The sequence below is a fragment of the Phascolarctos cinereus genome, unplaced genomic scaffold, assembly GCF_003287225.1.
Source record: "Phascolarctos cinereus isolate Bilbo 61053 unplaced genomic scaffold, phaCin_HiC Scaffold_3;HRSCAF=262, whole genome shotgun sequence".
In the NCBI taxonomy this organism is placed as follows: domain Eukaryota; kingdom Metazoa; phylum Chordata; class Mammalia; order Diprotodontia; family Phascolarctidae; genus Phascolarctos; species Phascolarctos cinereus.
This window is the reverse complement of record NW_027555736.1, coordinates 62,540,882-62,561,389: the sequence shown is the minus strand read 5'-3', so window position 1 is coordinate 62,561,389 and position 20,508 is coordinate 62,540,882.

Sequence of the window (20,508 nt, the reverse complement as noted above, 5' to 3'; positions counted from 1 at the left end):
CTGTTTGCTGAAGGCAATAATACTTAAAAGAGAAGGAGAACATGTCTATCTTTAAAAAGATACCATAATAGGGGCAGCTAGGTGGTGCAGTGGATAGAGCGCCGGCCTTGAAGTCTGGAGGACCTGAGTTCAAATCCAGCCTCAGACCAAACACTTGACACTTACTAGCTGTGTGACTCTGGGCAAGTCACTTAACCCCAATTGCCTAAAACCAAAAAACAAACAAACAAAAAAGATACCATAATTAATAGGTCAGTCCTTGCAGAAACACAATCTGGACCCTGGATGATTCACTTATAATTCATATACACCACTTGTCCTGCATAAACATACAGAATTATTATTGAATGAATGCATATGTTTTCATTCACGTTGTTTTATTATTCAACTTTCCTATTCTCTGTGGTAAGAAGAATGCTTTCTTTGCAGGATGGCAATACTTTCATCTTTGTTATCAGAAGAAAAAAGTGCTTTATTATTGATTTTGTTGTATTGGAGGAGTAGGATTCAGTCGCCTTCTATTCCATACTCTCTCATTTATTGTTTCTCATGAAGAGTGAATTTCAGGGGATTTAAGATTGAATAAAAAATAGCAAGAACAAAAATGGTAGCTGGTTTTCTCGGTGTTTGTTTAAAGCAGTATTTATTTCTGTTTAGTACATAATCTGCTGCCGCTAAGTATCAAGTTCTAATACAAAAATATAAACTCTTTGCTCATCAAAAGGAGCTGGTGTATCAGTTATAATATCAGGAGGAAGAGAAGACCAAATAATGCACGGATTTCTCTGCAAGTAATAGTTTAGATGGCAAGGTCTCTCTGTGTTCTGTGATGTTCTATATCATCTACTGTAGAGTTTCCCAGACTTAAAAGTTATGAAAAAGTAAGTGAATGAAGTCACAGTCTAATAAGCACAGCTGAGTAAGGAGGGGTTAAAGAATTATAGAGATTTATATTTGGAAAGAATCACAGAATTTGTACAGCCCGACGTATGCATGAACAATGATGTCCTCTACAACAAACTGGATAAGTAGGCATCCGCTGTTTTCTTGGACATGACAGCACATGATCTTCCTGGTTAGCTCATTCTACTTTTGGATAACTCTACTTATTAGAAATTTTTTTCTTTACATCAAGCCTAAATTAAAACCCTATGCAACCTCTGGCCATTGTTCTTTGCAGCAAAGCAAAATAAGTTGAATCCTTGTTCCATATTACAGCCATCTCCAGGCCATACATGCTCAGTGAACTCTCATATAGTATACATTTTCTACAGGTCTTTTACCATTCTGATTATCTTTATCTGGATGCTTTATAGTTTCTCAGAATTACCCCACAAGCACAGTGCCATGTCAACATAAGGAAAGGGTGTAGAATGTTAGTCATAGACACAAAAAAAATAGCGTAGAGAGAAATAGGTTGAGTCAGATGAACTCATTCAATTCTCTGGTTCTCCCTGCATATGGGGTTGGCTTGAGGCTAACAGTGCCAGCACCCCCTTGATATACTTACTACAAGTGACCCAGGAGGAGGCTCTACAGACCTGGAGCCCTGAGGATAGCTCTCTCAGCTGAGGAGATACTAATACTGTAATGAATAGTTGACACCGAAGGAAGATTGAAGGAAGAAAACTACTACATTGAACAGCACGTGGAGTCTGTAGCCCTAGACCCTGAGAACATCAGGTCTTCACCCATCCTTAGATTTTTAATAATAAGTTAGGGGACCAGGCAGAATTTCTGGCACTGGGGAAGTTATTTGTGGACTTCAACCCCAGGGAAATCCCTATCACCTGGGCCAGAGGTGGCAGCATGGTACCATTCAAGGAGAAAAAAAAAGAAAGACTTGGAGTGAGATGATATGAATTGGAATCTAAGCAAATCAGTTCTGATCTTTGAACTCTACTTATCTGAAAAATGAGGTTGGACTAGGTAACCTCTAAGGTCCCTTTTCTATCTGAACCTATGATCTGAAGTTAGTTCTCATTATATCCATCCTACTGGGATAGATTGCCTCCTGAGCTACTCTCTGTCTCTATGAAATCAAATTGTTATTTCAACGAGACTTTGAGGACACACACATGCCAGAGCAAAGATGGCTGGAAAACAGGAGAGATGGCTAGACACCAGGTTCATCAGCTTTTGTAAGAGTAAGGGACCATGGTAATGTAACAGATACCTTCTAATCAATTCAAAGAGTCTTTTCCTCAATAAACATGGTAATATTAGAAGTCATGGCTGTTTGTTAGAAGGGAGCATTTTCTATGAAAAATGCAATGAATCACAGAGCAAATATATATACTCTAGCCTTTTGCTGAGTATACATGATGAATTCTTCTGATTGATTCCTAATGATTGCAATTGCCATGATGATTAATTGGCTGACAACTAAGATGATAAACTTTTGTTGGGGGAACTGTCCCTACTCCTTCCTGGTCCATGAGACCATGTTGTGATACATTTCTACTTTTTTTGTCCTTTTTTCTTTCTTGTACTTTCTCCTTTAGATTTCCAACAAAGGGTGCAATAAATGTCAAGAATATTTTTTTTCTTCTCCCTTCTCCTCAGCAGTGAGAGTGATTTATTGCAGAAACACATGGCAGTGAAAGATGCATAATTATAATTGAATTGAGAGAAAAGCTGAAGGACCCCCATTCCTGAACCCCAAATCCCTGTGTAAAAGTTAAGAATTTTGAATTCCTTAGGCAGTATTATCCCAGATTCTAAGTTTCTAGAAGAGAAGGAAGATTTACTGGCCACATCAGCACTGAGTTTTGTCTTGAAGGTAACAAAATCAAGTTCAAGAGTTTTTGAGTTTGAGAGTACTTGAGCGGGGTGCCAGTCATCCAGAGCCAGAAGAGATCTTTAACAACCCATTTCTCAGAGAAGACGACCGCTAACAGGATTACCTTGCATCTAAAGACAAAAGCCACGTAATAAGCTATCAAGATATCAATACCTTGCCACCTCTCTATGATAAAAGCTCAGAAACAACAGGTATGAGATTATAGGGAGTATTTGTCCAGTGTAAAGTATCTTTATGAAGTCTAATCCATATAATGGGCTATTTAAGTATTTTATGCTACCTATATTTATTCATCCTTGCCTATGAATCTTTTGTGTTGTATTCATTTTTATGGTGATAGATGAGGAAGAAAATTGAGGGTATTTCTAGTTAATTCAGCTGAGCAAAGCTTCCTTGCTGGAATTATCAATTATGATCCACCAGCAAGGTACCAAAGCACACCTGGAGCTCCTAGAGGCAACTTATACTTAGGTAATGAGGAAGTGACATCAATAGTGAGTCTTTAGTGTCCCTGCAGCCAATGAAGCCTCAAGAAAGATTTCAATATCTCTTCAGTAAAAAATCTAGCTAAGTGGTATGGGGTAGGAAGGGATTAGTATATTGCTCATAGTAAAAAGAAAAAATACTCATTTCCAAGGATGTTTTCTTTTTGAAGAAAAAGAAAAGCCATAGCCTACCATTTTAAATAGGTTTAAATCACTTTTCTATATATGTTCTATAGAATTGGCTATGCGATGGTGGACTCTGGCTTGTAAAGTCCTCCATAATCTGGCTATATTCTAACCCATGTTTGTTGCCTTATTATATAGTTCTCTCCGCTTTCCTTCCCATGCTGTATGATTCAGCCAATTTGGTCTTTTTCTCTATTCTTCATAGACAGGATTCTATCTCCTGTGTCATTGCAATTCACTCCCTCCACACTTCAGCCTCTGAAAATACTTCACTTCCTTTATGACTCACCTTCTCCACAAAGCCTTTTCTCATCCTCCCAACAGGTAGCTTCCTCCTTCTCTAACTACATTGTAACTACTCTGTTCTATGTTCTGCATATAACTTCATATGTATATGTACATGGAAAGAATGAAAGTTCTTTGAAAGCAGCAACTATTTATTAAATTCATTTTTTTTATTGGTAGCCCCAAAACCTAGCACAGTTTTTGATACATAGTGGATACTTAATAAAATACTAACTGATTAATTGACAGATTCACTCTGAAGGCATATAGCTGCGAAGAAAAGTGTAGGTATCTTACTTCAGCAACCTACTTCTGACACTTGTTTTCTGTCTTATTCCAGGTAAATCACTTCTTTGGGCTACATTTTTCTTTATAATATGAAGGTGCTGACCTAGCTTAAGGACTCACCTGTGGCCTTGGAATTTTTTTTAATGTATTTGGTTTCCTTTGTAATCCTATGGTTTTATTTTATGCATTTAAAAATATTTCTGAGAAGTCATTCATAGTCTTCACTAGATTGTCAGAGAGATCTATTATTTAAAAAAATCACCAAAAAAAGGTTAAGAAGGCCTGGACTATTTTTTATTTATTTTATTTTTAATTTATGAAATCAAAAAAGCCTTTCCAGGTATGGAACTGCTATGGAACTGAAGCAGAATGCTTCTTTGATTCCATAAATAAAAAAATAAAATAGATTTTAAAAATTTCTTATGAGAAAAAAAAGGCCTAAACTAGATGATCTCCAAAGTCCCATGAATCCCAAGATCCTATGATATTTTTCACAGAGCAAGTGAAAACAAAATATACTCAAGCAAAGTTGGAACATACTGAGCAACAAGCCTGTGCTTCTATATAAGACATCAGAACAGACAAGATTGGGGTGAGGGGAGAAGAGTTGTTACTCCATAGAACTCCCCAGGAATGAGCCTCCAGAAAAATTCTCTATAATCCAGTTAAAATGGCACTGCAGTGACGGCATTCCCAATCTCATGCTTGCTTTGGATAAACAACTAAACCCAAATTTGCAACAAAGGAGAGTTTTATGTGTTGACTTTGTAAAGGGAGATATTAATTTCAGAGAGAGGGGTGTTTTGCTCATAAAGGAGAAAAAAAATGTACCAACTTATTTAAACAGACTTAAGCAGACTTAAATCCATTTATTATAATTTTTATAGGTTTGTAAAATGAGAACCATCATGGTGAGGCTTAATAAACAGTGCTTTGAGTTCTGTACATATGTAATTTTGAAACACCTGGGATCTTCCAGAACCAAAGGGCTTTTCATGGAACAGATTATATAAAATGGTCATAAAAGATTTGTGGAAAAATTACACCAACAATTTTTTTTCTTACAAAAAGCAGGAGCCAAGAAAAGTTACTGCCTCGAAGCATGAAGGAAGGAGTCAAAGATATGTGACTTCACTAAGGTGGCTTGTTTTGTTTTGTTTTGTTTTTTTCTGTGAGCCCATTTCATTCATTTAACAAACATTTAAGTGTTGTAGATGTGGTAAGCACTGTATTGGGCATTGGAGATACAAAGACACAAATGAAACAGTAACTACTTTCAGGAAACTTACAATGTATTGTGGGAAACATTTATACAAATCAGTAAACACAATACACACATGCTTATGCATGCATATGCGCACACACACACACAATTTAATGTCATTTGGTAGAAACAGAATAGGCTGATCCAGATATCTCTGATAGCTAGAGTGAAGTACACTCACATTTAGGGGACAGAATATGACTGACGATCTGAAAAAAGAAGACTGGGAATGATGGTGGCTCTAAAGCTAGAAGGAATTTGCTAGAAGGGAACTTAGAAATGGTTTGGTCCAATACTCATGTCCTGCAGATGAGAACACTAAATAAGCATGAAAGCAGAAAAGAGAAGGGTCCTGATAACTTGGGTAGGAGAGAATATCTATGACGAGAGGATGATCATTATAAAACCTGGAAAGCATTCGAGTAGGAACAAGATGGAGGAAAAAGGCCTTGGGTTTTAGTAATAAGTCAGTAACAGCTAGTGTAGGATTCTTTCTTCTACCTCTTCCCTTACACAGATCCTTACATGTGTTGTCTGCCTATGTATAAGAACAGCATGATTACACTATTTGGAATTATAGAATACTTAATTTAAGAAGAGACCATAGGGATCACTTTGGCTAAGCCCTTAATTTTGCAGATGAGGTCCCAAAATGATAAACTGGTTTTCTCCAAATCACACAGCTATTTGGTGGCAAAGTCAGGAAATTAACTATAATGAAGATAACTAGCATTTATACAGAGCTTTAAGATTAGCAAAGTACTTTATATATGTTATCTTATTTGATCCTCACACTGTTCACCATATAATTTATAGATAAGGCAGGTGAGGACTGGTGAAGTTAAACGACTTCTGCAGGGTCACACAGCAAGTAATTGGGTTATATAGGATTTGAGCTCAGGTCTTTCTGACTCTAAATCCAACATTTTATCCACTGTACCTCCTACTCACTTCTAGGAAATCTGTACCCCTTTGCTTGAATGTAAGTGGCAATCTCATCCTTTTTATCTAGAAAGGAAGTAAAGCCAAAAGCTATCTAGCTACCTTCTTTAACCTTAATTAATATAATTGCAGACATTATGAATGTCTTTAGCATACAAAGAAGTGTTTTTTGCAACACACTTAAAAAAAATCCTTAGCAAAGACTAAACAATGTGTCATAGCATTTTCAAATACCATTTATTTGGAGACAATTTTGTTTAAATACCTTAAATTTCCTATATTTATCTTGCTCACTTTTCAGTACGGAAATGTTCAAGAAAGTTGAGTGTTTGATGTAGAGAATTCATCTCATCCTACTGTTTCCTTCTCACCCACAGATGTAATCCTATATACAACCTCACCTTCTTTAAAATGGAATCTGGAAAACTGTCATCCACAAATGAGAGGGTTTTAGTTTTAGTTTTTCTTCTTGCTTTATTTAACTAGTGGAGGAAGAATAGATAGCCTAGCCAGAATATCAAAATTTACACATAGCGCCCATAAGGAGAGGCAGTTTCCTCTTAATACAACATATTTGAAATAAGAAAAATGGTTACAGACTCTCTCTACTCCAACACACAATATACATAAATGTTTATTTAACCTGTTTCATTTTGAAAATGTATCACACTAGTCATTGTGGACAATATTCTTATTTCAGAAGCACAAATACATATCTGAAGAGAGAATCTGGTGAGTCAAATATTAACAGAATGTAGAATCAACTAATCAAACAGAATAATCACCCAGGGTCATAAGTATTAGCATTCTTTTGCAGGCACTGAAATTCTTCATGAAAATGCTTGAAAAACACATTGAGACATTACTTCAAACCATATGACATTGCTACATGGGAAGATATCTTGACAGTTAAATCAGGGGATATGATATGAGGAGTGGTGAAAATTAGAGACCACAAAGCTCAGAAAAAGGTGAGAGGTGTTAGTGTGTATTTGTTTGTGTTAATTTCCAACAAAGTACTAGAAAACAATAGATGGAAAAAGTAGAGTCAAGAATAAACCCAGTCTTTGTAAAAACTGGAAGTCTCAAACCTAGAAGAGAATGCTTACTGATATTGACTGTTAGATATACTTCACCTTTTTGACCACAGAGATACTAAGTATCATTCCCAACTCTGCTATTGATCGTTAGCTATGTATCCAACAGCTTTGGAACTATATGACCTTATGTAATTCACTAATATTTTTTTTGTGTCTTGGTTTCCTCAACTTTAACAATTTGGGCATTGGACTAGACCAGGGGCCCTTAACCTTTTGTTGTGTCATGGACCCCTTTTGACAGGCTGGTGAAGCTTTTGAATCCCTTCTCAGAATAATGTTTTAAACACATAATATAATACATGGGATTACAAAGGAAGATAATGATACTGAATAAATTACCAGAATATATATGTTAAATTCACAGATCTCCTGACATCTATTCACAAACCGAGGGGTCCATAGACCTTAAAAACCTCTCAAGTAGATGTTCTTTAAGGCCTCTTCCAGCTCCAAATTCTACAATCTAATGAACATAAATACTAGCTGTGTGTCTGCCCCTCAAAAAGATTACAGCATAGTAGAGAATCTATTCTTGAAAAAGTAACTTGCAGGATTATAAAATTCTATTGCTTATTTCTATGAAAAATGCAATGAGTGTTATGGAGTTGAAGTGCTATATGAGTTTACAAGAAGGAGAGATTACAATGAAATAAGGTTTTGTATGAATTACAAGTATTAGAGGTCAAAGAAACATTAGGGATAATCTCTAAGCATATCATTTTCAGATAAGGAAACTAAAGCTCATAGAGAGGAAATTCCATAGCCCATGATCATATAGGTAACAAATTGCAGAACCAGGATTAAAATGGGAACCATTGATTTCAAACCCTGTATTATTTTTCCTACGTTTTGCTGGGGAAGTCTCTGCAGAAGAAGAGAGATTTGAGTTGGGGAATATTTGAATAGTGAGTAGGCAAATTGACAAATAGAAGTTTGTGCATAGGAAAGTACCTTGGTTGGTAAAGTTGAAACTGTCATGTGAGAAATGTTTGAAAAACCTTAGAATGGTGACTGGGGAGGAGGGGAAACTTTAGGGGCTTAGAAAGAATCACATTTTTTTTAGAGTGAGAGGCGCCATCAATATCTGTGTCCAACTTACCCTGTAAAAGGATCTCCTTTATGATATATACAAGTGTGTATCTAGCCTCTGCTTGAAGTCATTCTAGGAAATTTGGGGAGGACCCACTATACCTTATAAGTAAGCCCATTTCACTTTGGGATTACTCCGGTTATTAGGAAATTGTCCTTACACACATGTATAGGCAGCTAGGTTGGGCAATGAACAGAGTACCAGACCTGGAGTCAGGAAGAACTGAGTTCAGACCTAGCCTTTACTTGCTGTGTGACCTTATGGCTTAAGCAAATCATTTAGACTCTGTTTGCTTCAGTTTTCTGAACTTTAAAATAAGGGCTAACAACAGAACCTATGACCCAGGTTGCTATGAGGATTTCTAAAGCATTTAGCACAGTGCCTGTCGCATAGTAGGCACTATATAAATGTTTATTCTCTTCCCCTTTACGTCTAGGAGCAGCTAGGTGGTGCAGTGGATAAAGTTCCAGGCCTGGAGTCAAGAAAACTGATCTTGATTTCAAATTTGGCTTCAGATACTTACTAGCTGTGTGACCTTGGTTAAGTCATGTAACCCTGTTTGTCTCAGTTTCTTCATCTGTAAAATGAGCCAGAGAAGGAAATGGCAAACCACTCCAGTATTTTTACCAAGACTACCCCAAATGGGGTCACAAAGAGTTGGACACAACTGAATATGTCTAACACATGTCTAACCTGAATCTGCTTCTTATCCACTGATCCTATTTCTGACCTCTAGGGCTAAATAGAGCAATTTTAATCATTTCTATGTCATCATTTTTCAAGCCCCTGAAGGAATGTTCTCCTTGATTCTTCTCTTCCCCAGGTTAAATATCATTAGTTCCTTAAACAAAATTTTAATTCATATCAACTTGGTGATCTTCACCATTTGGGTGATCCAGTTTCATTTCCTTGTTTCCTTGTGTATATGTTCGCTAACTATCCCTTTAATAATATATTCTATATTCAATCTATTCCAAACATTTATTAAGTGCCTACTCATTTGAGCATGTGCACAGCACCATGGTATGCATTAGAGATACAGAAACAAAGCAAAAGCCATCCTGACATAAAAACAACGTCATTTTATTAGGGGAACACTGTGTCAAAACAAGATAACTAAAGCTTGATTAACAAGGGGATCATGGGAGATTTCCTGTAGAAGGTTGCATCTGAATTGAACCTTGAAACAAGGAAATGGTAAGAAGAGAGGAAATTCTGGGAATGGGGGTGGGGCATGGCACTAAAGCAGGGAGATGTGAGGAAGCACAATGCTTCGGGTAAAAGTTAAATGGGATAATTTTTCCTGCAATGTCGAGTTTGCAGATGAGAATTTATGAAATATTCCTAGGGAAGATGGGGGAGCTTGATCATGAAGGGATTTAAATGACAATCTGGCACATTTATATTTTATCCTTGAGTTTGAAGATTTTTAAGCAAGGTAGTTACTTTGCTAGACTTTGACTTCAGTGCATTCCTATTGGCAGCTTTGGAAGATGTGACAGAAAGAGTAGATACTGAAAGGAAGGAGACAAATAGTTTAGGTAGAGATGATAAAGCATTGAACTAGGTCAAGAAGAAGGTATTATCCTTCATTATTCTTCTAGCTCTATACTGCAACATATTCCAGTGATCACAATAAAAAAAAAGATACCATGGCCTAGATTCATTCAATTTTATAATCTAACTGCTTCCTAAATATTCACAGGCACATTGACTTCAGCTATTTTTCATGCAATCTAACTCAAGTTGGCCATATTCATGCAAAGTATTTGAAGTGGGACTCTATCTCCTAGAAAGACAATATCAGCTCAGCACATTAAAATGTTTAAATGGAGAAATCACCAGATATTTTCTGAGGGAAGAAGAAAATGCATCAGCATTAATGTTTGTTCATTTCAAAGACAATCACATCAAGTATTCTTCTGATAGCACAGAAAAATCACCATGCATCTCTCATACTGCTCAACAGTTTAGGTTGTTCTATGTCATTGAGTGAAAATAATCAGGGGAGATAAGGACACTCAGCCATAATTAAGCATCACATGATTTACATTCACATCCACACCAGTGTCTACTATAAAGAATCATAGATGAGACAGACAAATCCCTCTAAAGATGGATCAGGGAGACTGCATAAGAAGTTGCAATAACGTATTAAAATACAAGCAGATGTATAAAAACGACAACTATAAAGCTCTGTTCTACAATCTTTCATTAGAAATGAACTTCTTGTAAAGAATCTTGTGAGAAATTAAAAAAAAATAATTAGAACAAAGGAGAAACTTGTTGTGATGGTTCATGCCTGCTGTCCTTTTGTGGGGTGCTAAAGGTAACCAGGGATCTGTCCTAAGTCCACGACCAATCTGGTGAGCCCCTGGGAGTGAAAGTCCACCATGTTTCCTGAAGAAGTGAAAACTGGCCCAGATTGAAAGAATAGAGTGAGTTCAATCTTCCATGCTAATAAATACTGGGGTTGGGTCCTTAATTGGCCAATTGCATTTTCAGCTTGGGTGAGAGAAGGAAACCCATTCTCAAAAAAAAAATATGAAGGAGAAAAAGAACTTCTAGACCTCAAATTAAAATATAAAGCAATGATCCATATAATTATTTGGTACTGGTTAAAGAAATAGAAAAGCACATCCGGTGACTAGATTATACAAGAAAAAAAGACAATCAGATGGACTTAATAGTTCAGAGTTGTAAAAAGGGACAGAAAATAAGGGTAGAATGAAAAAAGTACTATAGTCATAGGACCTGAATTTTAGACCACTCTACCACCACCACCATATCTCAGAAGCTATATAACTGTGGGATAATCATTAACCTCCCTGGAGTTCTATTTCCTGGTCTACAAAATAAGCGGGTTGGATTAAATGGTTTCTGAAGTTCCTTATAGCTCTAGATCTATAATTCTATGAACCTGTATATTGAGGAAAGAAGTCCATATTTCACAAAAGCAACTGGACAACTGGAAAGTAGTTTGACAGGAATTAGTTTCAAACCATATACATATATACATACACACATATCTGTGTGTGCATGTATGTATGTGTGTGTATATCACAATATACTCAAAATGCATACATGATCTAAATGTTGATGGTCACACCAGAAAAAGGTCATGAAAAAGATGGAATATTTTAATAGCTAAAGGCATGGATTCTGAACCAATTAAAGAAGTAACCAAAAATATTAACAGATATGTGAAATATTGCTTAAAAATAAGAGAATCTCAAATCAAAGCACTAGGGCTCTACCTCATTGCTAACACTTGGGAAAAGCTTACAAATATTTAAGAGACTGAGGAATCACAGATATAAAAAAAAAACTATTGGGTGAAATATAAATTGGGTAAAACATTCTAGAAGGCAGTCTGGAACTGCATTAAGAACAAATTAAAATTTCCATACCCTTTGACCCAGAAATGTCATTGTTAGGTATATACTGCAGTCATGTCAAGACAGAAAGAAATGCCCCTTACATACTCAAATATTTATAGCAACATGTTTTTGTGGTAGTAAAGAACTGGAACCCAAACAGATGGCCATTGAATTATGAATCACTAAACAAAGTGTAGTCCATTAAAGTAAAGGAATATGATTGTGAAATAAAAAAAAATTAATATAAAGACTTCAGAAAAACATGAGAAGACATTATAGACATATTGAGTAGAACTAGGTTAACGATATTCACGATGGAAATAACAATGCAAATGGAAATACAAGGGAAAAAGATAAAGGAAAAGAGTAAGAGGAAGGGAGAGGACAAAGTAAAGGGAATGTGAAAGAGAAGAAAGATTGTGAAATTATAATAATTAATTTGGCTCCGAATAAAAGAAGAGAAAATGCACCTGCCTCTTCCTTTCCTCAAAGAGATGGAGGATTGTAAGTGTGAAACATAGCATATGATATCACTTGTCATTGATATTTTAGGTTTGTTGAAATATTCTTTTTTCTTCCATTTCTTTTTTTATTTTTGTCATGAGATAGCTGCTTTGGTGGGCCTAGGGATATATTTGGAAATAAAAATGATTTTAAGAAACAATAAACCAATAAAATTAAATTTCATTAAGAATTTAAAAACATTGTAGAAATAATAGAATAGCAGGTGCTCAATGCTACATTCACCAGCCAATATGGTCATCTTATTAGTCTTTTAAAGATATATTTTACCGGGCCTTTTTTCTTTATATCATTGTCCTTCCCTATTCTGCTTCCTTACTCTAGAATAAAATCTCTGCTGTAATGAAGAAAGACAGTTAAATAAAGCATTCCATGCAAAACCATTACTGACACTTGTTAATAACTTTTGCTGAACTACTTTGTTTTTGCCACAATGGACAGTTCATGACCTCAATCCCCATCTCCCCCAACTAGATATGCAAAAGAAAAAGTTAGAATAAAGAAAAGGAATCAGTAACAAAACAAACAACAAAAAACATCACTATAAGCCTTAGCTTTACTTATATTTTTCACCTCTTATGTTTCTTTGTACAATTTTTTTCCTCGGGGTTATGGCAGCAAAGTAGTATTCTTAGAGAGTCACCAAAGTGGTTTTTGTTTGTTTCTTTGTTTGTTTTTTAACCTGTTCAGTTACCAGGATTTTCAATTACTCATGCTTTTTATTGACTTTTACCTTCCAGTTTCTCAGTAATCCAGGAAGTGTCTACTCAGAGTAATATGTTTATTTTGATAATTTAGCTCATCTCTCTTTCTTTTTTATATAGAAATAGTCATTACCATCTTTTGCTTTTACATCACCAAATTTTTCTTCTAGTAACCCCCTTTCTCTAAGAATCACCCCATTGTGACAAATGTATTTTAAAGAATAAAGATGACAAGAAAAAAAGTTTAAATCAACCAATAAATAAAAAAGTGAAAATATATGTAGTCTACTAAACCCATGGACCTCCTATCTATGCAAGGGAGTAGGATGGAGAAAGGGGGAAAAGGGTCTTCAAGTAGGCCATGTTTATTCTTTTGATTGTTTTTTGTTGATTGTTCTTTCCATTCACATTTTTGCAGTCATTGTGTATACTGTTTTCTTGGCTCTGTTTATTTCTCTCCTCATAAGTTGATATGTATCTTTGTATACTTTTCTGTAGTAATTGTATTCATCTTTTCTTAACAGCACAGTCATATTCCGTTACATTTCTGTACCACAATATTTTATTTACTCCTCGAGTGGATATCTACTTTCTTTTCTGTTTTTTTTGTGAGATAATTTACCCCCTTCTACCTCTCCCTTTCTCCTTCTCCAAGTATAATCATCTCTCACCCCTTAATTTTGTTCTCCAGATGTCACCCCTTCATCTTCAACTCACCCTGTGCCCTCTATCTATCTATCTGTCTATCTATCTATTTACATACACATAATTTTTTCCCCTCCAACTACCCTAATACTGACAAAGGATTTATGAGTTACAAATACCATCTTTCCATGCAGTCTTTTATGATTTCTCTTTCCTGTTTACCTCTTCATGATTCTCTTGGGTCTGACAATTGAAAGTCAAATTTTCTATTCAGCTCTGGTCTTACCATCAAGAATGCTTGAAAATCTTCTATTTCACTGAATGTCCATTTTTTCCCCTGAAGGATTATGATCAGTTTTACTGGGTAGGTGATTCTTGCTTGAAATCCCATCTCCTTGGCCCTCCAGAATATTACATTCCAAGCCCTGTGGTCCCTTAATGTAGAAGCTGCTAAATCTTGTATTATCCTGATTGGGTTTCCACAGTACTTGAATTGTTTCTCTCTGGCTGCTTGCAATATTTTCTCCTTGACCTGGGAATTCTGGAATTTGGCTATAATATTACTAGGAGTTTTCCTTTGGGGATCTCTTTCAGGACATGATTGGTGGGTTCTTTTCATTTCTATTTTGTCCTCTGGTTTTAAAATATCAGGTCAATTTTCTTTGATAATTTCTTGAAAGCTGATGTCTAGGCTCTTTTTTTGATCACGGCTTTCAGATAGTCCAACAATTTTTAAATTCTATCTCCTGGATCTATTTTTCAGCTCAGTTGTTTTTCCAATGAGATATTTCACATTGTTTTCTTTTTTCTAATTCTTTTGAATTTGTTTTACAGTGTCTTGATTTCTCATAAAGTCTCTAGCTTCCAATTGCTCCATTCTAATTTTTAAGAAAGCATTTTCTTCAGTAATCTTTTGGACTTCCTTCCCCATTTGGCCAATTTTGCTTTTGAAGGCATTCTCCTTATTTGTTTTTTGGACCTCTTTTGATATTTGGGTTAGGCTATTTTTTAAGGTGTTATTTTCTTCAGCATTTTTTGGAGTCTCCTTTAGCAAGCTGTTGGCTTATTTTTCATGATTTTCTTGCATCACTCTCAGTTTTTCCTCTACTTCTTTTATGTGCTCCTCAAAATACTTTTTGAGCACTTCCATGGCCTGGGACTAATTCATATTTTTCTTGGATGCTTTGGATGTAGGAGCTTTGACTTTGTTGTCATCTTCTAGTTGTATGTTTTGATCTTCTTTGTTACCAAAGAAAGATTCTATGGTATGACTCTTTTTGCACTGCTTGCTCATGATCCCAGCCAATTACTTGAGTTATACACTCTTTGTTAAGATAAGAGTCTGCTTCCAGTGTGTAGAATGTACTGTCTGAAGCTTTAGGGGTTTTGTCCAGCTGTTTTCAGAGATACTTCTAGGGACCTGAAAATTTTCAGTTCTTCCAAGGTGCTATGATCAAGGGTAAGGTGTTTACTCCTTTCCTGTCCTGTGCTCTGCTCCATGAGTGACCACGAGCACTATTTTATGCCTTGGAACTGTGAGGAGGATTCTCTCTTCACAGCCACTACAAGCTCCACCACACTAGCACTCTTCCTCTCCCCAGGACCACCACCCAGAACTATGAACCAGATATAAGCATAGGCAAAGCAAAAAAATCCTGAGCTGGCAGAGAGATACCTGCAAATCCCTATGATCAGTCACTCGATTCCCTCTTTAGTCTGTGGGCCAGAAGCTCAGGAGGCAGCCACCACCCTGGGGCCGAGCTCCAGGACTGGGGCTGGGACCTCACGTTTCTCTCTCACACAGCATACACAGAATTTTCCTACTGACCTTCTAAGTTGTCTTTGGTGTTCATGGGTTGAGAAGTCTGGAAGCACCACAGCTGCCCACGAATCAGTCCTCTGAGGCCTGCTCCAGGTTCCCTGTGGCCTGAGTGCCTAAGGCAAACTGCACTTCTCTCCCTGATGAGCTCGATATACTTTTCTGATCAAATATCCAGGTGGTCTTGGGCTAGAAATTTGTTTCATTCTGTCTTTTTGTGGGTTCTGCTGCTTTAGAATTTGTTTAGAGCCATTTTTTACAGGTATTTGGAGGGATTTAGGGGAGAACTCAAGCAAGTCACTGCTTTTACTCTGCCATCTTGGCTCCATCAATATTCTTAAAACGCAAACACATGCACAGACACAAAAATTAAATTAATGAAGTTCTCACTATTGAACTTCAGACTTAAGCATGAAATAGGTTACACAACACTGTCTGCAACTCCATTGTAGGGATTTATAATCTAGAATCTCAGCTTTTCTGATCTCCTTTTTCATGCAGTTGAGTCTCAAAAATTCAACAATGGGATAGCTAGATAGGTCACTTTATGCCTGTTTCTAGGAAGCTTTCCAAATTGCTTTCTAATTCATCTAGGATCTAGTTCTCTGAAGTAGAGGAAGAACCCAGAAAATGAAGAGGAATTTCTCTAGAGGAACTTAGAAGCTGGATATTCAGCACAGTACAAACATCAGTTTCATCCGTTTCCATTCTACTATGTAGAGTTCTTCAAAGCATGAGAGAGGATAGGATTCTGGGAAGATGGCACAGTAAGTCAGAAAACTGTTGGCTCTCCAAATTGCCTCCACAAAAAAAAAGACAGAACATAACTTCAGATACGCAGAAATAAACATGGGGTAAAGCAGTTGTCCTCCTAAGACAATTTGAGCAGAACCCAGGAAAGATACAGCCTCCAGGGATAGAGCTTGGGCCTGAGTAAAGTGAAATACCTCCAGGCTGACTCTGCAGAATCAACAAACAACAAGCCCTGTACCATCTGGGTTCTTGCAGCCTAAGCTTTAGAAAGTTTCATTTTACCAACAGTATGGGGGTCTGATAGCTGGGTAGGAAAAAATTGAGGGACACTGTCAAGGGACACCAGGCACAACTATGCTGACCTGACACATCCTGGGGCTGTTGCTGTGGGGAGGAGGTAGCACACACCTGGTGAGTACAGTAGCAAGGGGTGGGGACCCTTTTGGCTGTGGGCACTTGCAGGAGAGCAGAGTCCCTCATTTCAGTTCCAGGGCAAAGAGGACAGCTGTATTTTACAGCAACAGGAGGGACCCCAGGGAGCAAGATCATTTGTGGGACAGTCTTACTGGGGGCCTTAGCCATGGCTTAATAGTGCAAAGGAGAGCCCAAGTTGGGCCCTCAGACAGACTTCAGAAATTAATAGTTAGAAGAATCTGAGACTTGGGGCAACATTTCTCATACCTTAGGACTAGAACCTGATTACAATGATAGTTGCCAAAAACCAAATAAAACAAACAAAAAAAAATAAACAAGCAAAGGAGAAAGAACCCAACCAAAGACAGTTACTATGGGAGTAGAGAAGATATGGGTTTCTATTCAGAGGAAGATCATGGAGCTAAGAAAGCCATTCTTTTTTTCAATGAGAAACATCAAATGGTCCAAAACATAAAAACTTAAAAAATGACTTTAAAAATCAAATAAGAGAGATTGATGAAAAAATAGAAGAAAATAAGATTAATCCAAGAAAACCAAGAAAATTATGAAAATGAAGTCAACCAACTTGAAATAGAGAAACAAAAATGTAAGGAAGAAAATAATTCCTTGAAAATCATAATTGGGCAAGGGGAAGCTAATGATCTAAGATACCAAGAAATCATAATACAAAACAAAAGAATGAAAAAAAGAGAAGAGAAAATGAAATATCTCATCAGAAAAACAAATGATCTAGGGAACAGATTGAATAGAAATAATATAAGAATAGCTAAACTACCTGAAAATTTAGACAAAAAAAGAATCTTGATACGCTATTAAGAGAAATTATTAAGTAAAGTTACTCTTAATTTCTACAACAAGAAGGAAAAGCAGAAATAGAAAAAATCCACTGATCACTTCCTGAAAGAGATACCAGGAGGCAAACTTATAGGAATATCATAGCCAAGTTCCAAAGCTCCCAAGTTAAGGAGAAAACATTGGAAGCAATAAGAAAAAAATATATATGATGGAGCTATAATAAGGATTACACAAGACCTAGAAGCTACTACATTGAAAGAATATAGGTCTTGGAAGACTATATTCCATAGAGCAAAAGAGATGGGGTTAAAACCAAGGGTAACTTAACAACAAAATTAAGTATAATCTTGAATTTAAAAAAAGGACATTTAAGGAACTCAAAGACTTTCTGGTTTTTATGATAAAAACTTGAGAACTTGAGAAAATTTTGCATATAACATCTAAGAGAAATATAAGGGAAACATTAGAGATCAATTATAAGGGACTCAGGTCAAATTGTTTACTTTGTATATGTGAAAATATTAGCAGTACTCTTATGATTGTAATCATAATTTCAGTAGTTTAAAAGAAAAGCTTGGGCTAAGCTGAGTATGATAGGGTGATTTAAAAAAATAAAACTGTAGGGAGAGATAAAAAAGAGTAATTATTTCATACAAATGAGGCAATAAAAAGAACAATAGGTACAGGAAAAAAACTGGTAGTGGGGAGGGTCTTGGGTAGTGCTGGAACCTTATTTTTATCAGGAATCTAAACAGATGACAAGTGGAAATAAACATAGTACAGTCTTACAGATAGGTGTATAAGTGTAAATGTGCATATATGTGCATATTTATAGATATCTATGTATACGTATGCATGTGTATTTATGTGTATATACATATATACATATATATACATATATAATTTTTAATATATATATACATATATATGTGTATGTGTGTGTATGTATATGTATATATATATATAATCTACATGCTTAATTGTAGCCTTCTTTAGTGTGGGTGGGAAGGGAAGGGAAAATATAAAGTAAAAGTGCACAGTAGAGAACAAAAGAAAACCAACAAGGAAGCAAAGAAAAGCTGGGCAGCTTTGAAAACAATGTGTAGTGTTTATAATATAGGTTTTCTTGAAATGGAAATTTATTGTTTTATATTAAATCTCTTATTGTCTGCTATATACATCACAATGTTTGTTTGTTTTCATTTTTTTTAATTTTGTATTTAAATTTAAAATAAAAAAAATACCAGAAAAAGCATGAGGGGTATGCAGACAGGGTCAAATGGCTCTCATTTCTATACTACACACTTTCATTACCATAAGTGTCCCATAAGACTCTGACTTTCTCCTTTTTCTCTTTTTCCTCTGTACTATTTTATTTGATAGTTTCATTATCCCCCATGGATTCAATTATCACTTCTATGCCGATGATTCTCAGATCTATTTATACAGTCCTAATCCCTTTGATGACCTCCAGTCATACATCTACAACTGTCTACCGGACATATAGAACTGGATATCCCCCATACACCTTAAACTCAGCATATCCCAAAATGAGCTCATTATCTTTCCCGCTAACCTCTCCTACCTTTTAATTTCCCAATTATTGTAGGGGGCAACATCATTCTGTCAGTTCCTCATGATTGCAACCTAGTAGTCATGATAAATTCTTCACTGTCTCTCACCCTTCATATGCAAGCTACTGTAAAGGTTCCTTACAAATATTATCTCATTTGAGCCTCACAGCAACAATGGGAAGTAGAGCTACTATTACCCTAATTTTATAGTTGAAATTGAGTCAGACAGAAAATGAATTATTTGCCCTTGATTCATCCAGGTAGTAAGTGTCTGAGGTGAGATTTGAATTCAGGTCTTCCTGGCTTCCTTTTCTCCATCAGCTGCTGTCATCTAGGTATCCTAGATCATATGTCCTCAGTAAACAACTGGCTTTCATTAGAGATATGAAGAGTAAGCCTAGTCTTCAGGTGGAATAGCTAAGAGGTCAGTCAGTTCCAGCTCAGACTCCTCCCCCCAACCTCAAAACAAATAAAACTCCACCAAACAAAATAAAAGAATAATTAACCAAAGAAAAAAATCATCAAAAAAATCTCTACCAAAAAAAAAAGCAGGGAAGAGAATTAATAAATGAATATGCAAAAATAGTAAAGCTTCTAATAGGAATAAGAAATAGCATAGGATAAAAGCATGCCAGAAGAAATCTCCAGGACATAATAATTAGGCAACTGCAACTTGAATACTATAAATAGAATGGAATGGCTACAAAAACTCCAAGAGGGACTGGAATCCCTAATTAAAAAAACAAAGGATGATATAAAGAGTCAAATTATGATTTTAAGATTTTTTTAGTGAAAAACTGAAGAGGATAATCAATTGCTTAAAACAGAATCTGGTAAAACTTAACTAGACAGCAGATTCAGGAGGGGGGGATGGAGAATGAAAGAGCTGAGACTAAATTAAACAAGAAGTTGTTAGAGGAAAGAAAAAAGAAAGAAAACTGAAAGAATAAAATTATATTCAATTGTAGAATTTATGTGTTGATTTATATATGTATATATAAATACATAGAGAAAGACACAGAGAGCGAGAATGAGAGCAAGTGTGAGAGCACAGTGCACACACAAGCCAGAGTGTACTAGTTTTTTGGAAAATTACTTGGAAATCATCTAGTCCAACATTCTTTTTGATGAATTAAGAAACTGAGGATAGGGTGATTAAATCAAACCCAGGTCTCTGATTACAAAGAGGACTCTTTTTGCCACCATCTGTTCTTTCCCAAATAAAACTGAAGTGGAAAACAGAATGCAAAGTGATAATATAAGAAGTATTGTCTTGCTAGACAGTATGATGAAACAAAAAATAGCTATGATGTTGCAAGATATTGTAAGATAAAATTGGCACAAAAATGTTGGAAATAAAAGGGAAGAGTAAAGCAAGATAGTCCACAGGTAATGACACTAGGGACAGCTAGGTGGCACAGTGAATAGAGCACTGGGA